This window comes from Macrobrachium nipponense, chromosome 16 (genome assembly GCF_015104395.2).
Source record: "Macrobrachium nipponense isolate FS-2020 chromosome 16, ASM1510439v2, whole genome shotgun sequence".
Taxonomy (NCBI): Eukaryota; Metazoa; Arthropoda; class Malacostraca; order Decapoda; family Palaemonidae; genus Macrobrachium; species Macrobrachium nipponense.
In genome coordinates, this window is record NC_087209.1 from 11,920,303 (window position 1) to 11,923,820 (window position 3,518).

Below are 3,518 nucleotides of genomic sequence, written 5' to 3' on the forward strand. Positions count from 1 at the left end.
AGAGAGAGAGAGATGAACGCACTAAATTATTTTGGACGCTCGATGAATATATATAAATCAAAATCATTAAGATGCTTACAAATTAGTATACTCCTAATGAGAGAGAGAGAGAGAGAGAGAGAGAGAGGCGGGGGGATGTTATATCAGTGGACTTCAAAATTAACGGATGTCATTCTGAGAGGCAAAACTAATTACGTTTTACAATCTGATGCATTGTGGTTTATATAACAGCTGTCTATTCCCTATTGGTTGGATTCTTTACCAGTTAAGACGCCTGGTGGCTAAATATACCGAGTAGGCCTACACCTGCGAATACATATATTATATATTATCGCAAGGCGGCTGGTGGAGTTTTTATGTAAAAATTGAAATGCTGAAACTGAAAGTAGGCCACTATATCATAGCGATAATAACTGAAATGTTGGTACTTGCCTTCGTTAGTCCAAGTGCTTTGGTACCCAAGATGTGGAACACAGAACATCGACCAAAGGAGCCTGCTGGTGATACCACACCAGGATAATCACCGGAAATGACACTCAACCTATGGGCCACAAAAACTATCAAATGACTTATCAGTCTTACACTAATAACAAAAACAAATGCCTAGTCCCAATGCATGTGTTTTAAGATGTATAAAGAGGTATTACTACTCCCAAGATTAACTACCTGATATCATGGAGATCTTTAGTAAACCACTTAGTACTTTCACCCATTCCGAGGTTAGTTAACCATTTGCGCCTTCCTAGTCATCATGGATAATGGATAATACTCCTTTGTGAACAAGTTTCTATACTAGTTAGAGCTCCTTAAGTGTATGGCTTCTGAGTTGACAAAAGTAACTATAGCTCTGAAAGCCACAATAACATGTTGAACAAATGTCAAAAGCCATTCATTTTAGCCCACGTATCTTTCCATAAGTCATCAACACAGGGAATTACCAGAACTACTGCCATCTATTCGAGGAGGTCTATTCAACTGTGGCTTGTAAATAGAGAGCACAAGCTGTTCCTATTCAGAATTACTGGCTAATATGTAAATCCTGTCAACTGTGTGGCAATTAGGCCTACCTCTACTTTTAGTTCACTGCAGATATATTCATATAAAGTTTTTTGGAGCGTCACCTCAATAAAACAAGACCATGTCAGCGTAAATGTTCATGCAATCAAGGTATGCACCACGTGTTCAATGCTCTGTTGTATAAATAGGTATATTCTGAAATCAGCCATTTCATACAAATCAATAATTATAATAATAATAATAATCGAGTACTCATGAGTTATGGTCCAGTATATCTATTTCCAGATTACACTACTCGAGAACATTACACAGCTGCAGTCATTTCGTATTTACAAATGTTTTTTTGTTTGTGACGTTCCGCAAGCAATGCCTGAGAACTTTATCCCTTGGCCTTCTTTATGTGATAAAGAATGATCACTGACACTTACCAGGCTATAAAGAGATAATCCGTTGTAGGAGTAACATTACTTCCCCACAGACACTTCAGAAACGCGACTAATACCGAACACAGCCACACGCTAACTGGTCACACCGACACCGAGAATGATTCCACCACGACGATTAGGCAGTTGTAAAACTCTTCGATCGACAAATTTGAGAGTCCCTACAATGGCCGGCTATGGATGTTAAAGTGATTAAGAGACTAAACTTCATTAACTTCAATCCTCTATAAGAAACCTCCAAGCACATTTCTTTTTGGCATTATTAAAAAAAACTTTAGCATATTTCATTGACAGCAGGCTTGATCATTTTCACGACATGTCTTGCAAATAAAAGGGAGAAATTTGAAATCTAATCCCTTTCAATGCCTTGGTATTTTATTCAACCCAAACTTCTAATTTCCATGGAGTCTGGAGATTTACAATGTAAAGGAGCTTGTACCACAGAATGTCTTTCAGCCAGGAAAAGCATAAAACACAACCAAAAACGTTTAATCCAAAATTACAGAGAACAGCATTGTAACAACACATGCGTCGCCTTCCCACACTGCATTCTACGAAGTTACACTTTCATGAAATTAATGTCTTTTTTTTACGTCCAAGCTTTGAAGTCATTTGCACACTGGGCATGAATACGCTGTATAGACAGACTTAGGCTCACTGAAATTACGTGGATAATTCCATTCTCTCGAGGAATAAATATATGAATGAAACCTGAAACTCTAGTCTAAGCTGTTGAGTCAAAAAACAATTACACACATTGGCGTACTAAATGGAGGGCGGTATGGGGGGGGGGGGGTGTTTCCCCCGGGTGACAGCTTGATGGGTGGTGTCATAAAGGCTCATAGAATATATCCAATTCCTCCGTTTGATGTTTCCAATTATTATTATTATTATTATTATTATTATTATTCAGTGATTTTCTGAGGCAGGAATCGCCCGTTTTCTTTATACCATACGCTTATTGTAAACAAGTGTGTCACTTGTCTCGCTAAGGTATGCTGTGCTTATTTCTTTGTGTTTTCGCTTATATATTCACATTTATATTCACATTTGAATACTGTGATTATGCTGAAAGGGGCATAAAGTGTTAGAGACGATGGCTATATATAAGTATTACTAGAGACGATGGCTATATATAAGTATTACAAGATATCAACCCCCCAAAAAGCTATATATTCATTCCTTATCAAAATTCTCCAGTTATTGGGGGTGTGTGGGGAGGGGGGTGCAAAGGAATACTAGCCTGGAATAATCCGCCCCGGGTGCCAAATACTCTAGGAACGCCTCTGATTACACAAAAGTTTTATCGTGCTTGAAACTAAGAAACACGTCTCCAAACTTGATTGAACAACCATAACTTCTGACAGATAAAAGCACACTATTCCAAACGTCATTAAACAAATATTATAACTCATCATAGTAAAATTCACAACACATTTCCGATAAAAAACATATATAAGGCCGTTCTAAATCACCTTTTCAACTGGGCTGATCCATTTCATTTCAAATTGAAAACTAAATCCACAAGCTGCATAATTTCACCGTGCTCCGAACAATAAAATACGAGTGTTTTCTTCTTTCTTTTTAGTTCTCCCCAATGGTGACAGTAGGGTTGAAATGAAACCACTCACCCACCCCCTGCAAACCGGTTTGATCGCCCCCTGGTCGCGTGGGGTTGGGGAGAGGGGCGGGTAAACTTGGTCATCATGTTTTCAAAGAACAGCAAGGCTAAGTGTGAAAAATACTAAACGAACTAAAAATATAAAAATACCAAATAAAATTAATATATACTCAGGGGCGTCATTTGGGGGGCTGGGGGCGGCCAACTGGTCCCCCCAAGACTCAACTTGCCCCCTTCCGCCCAAAGCCCCAACAAGTAACAGCATGCTTGCTTTTTAAATGTGAAATCATGAATATATGAAAATTCTCGGAAACATTACATTTCTTGTCTGTCTATTAGCTACCAGCGATCAGGAGATAAACAAACTGGAATGGGGGGTCTATAATTTTTGCTGAAATATCTTGCTCATGCGGCTTCAAAAAAACACATAAAATAGC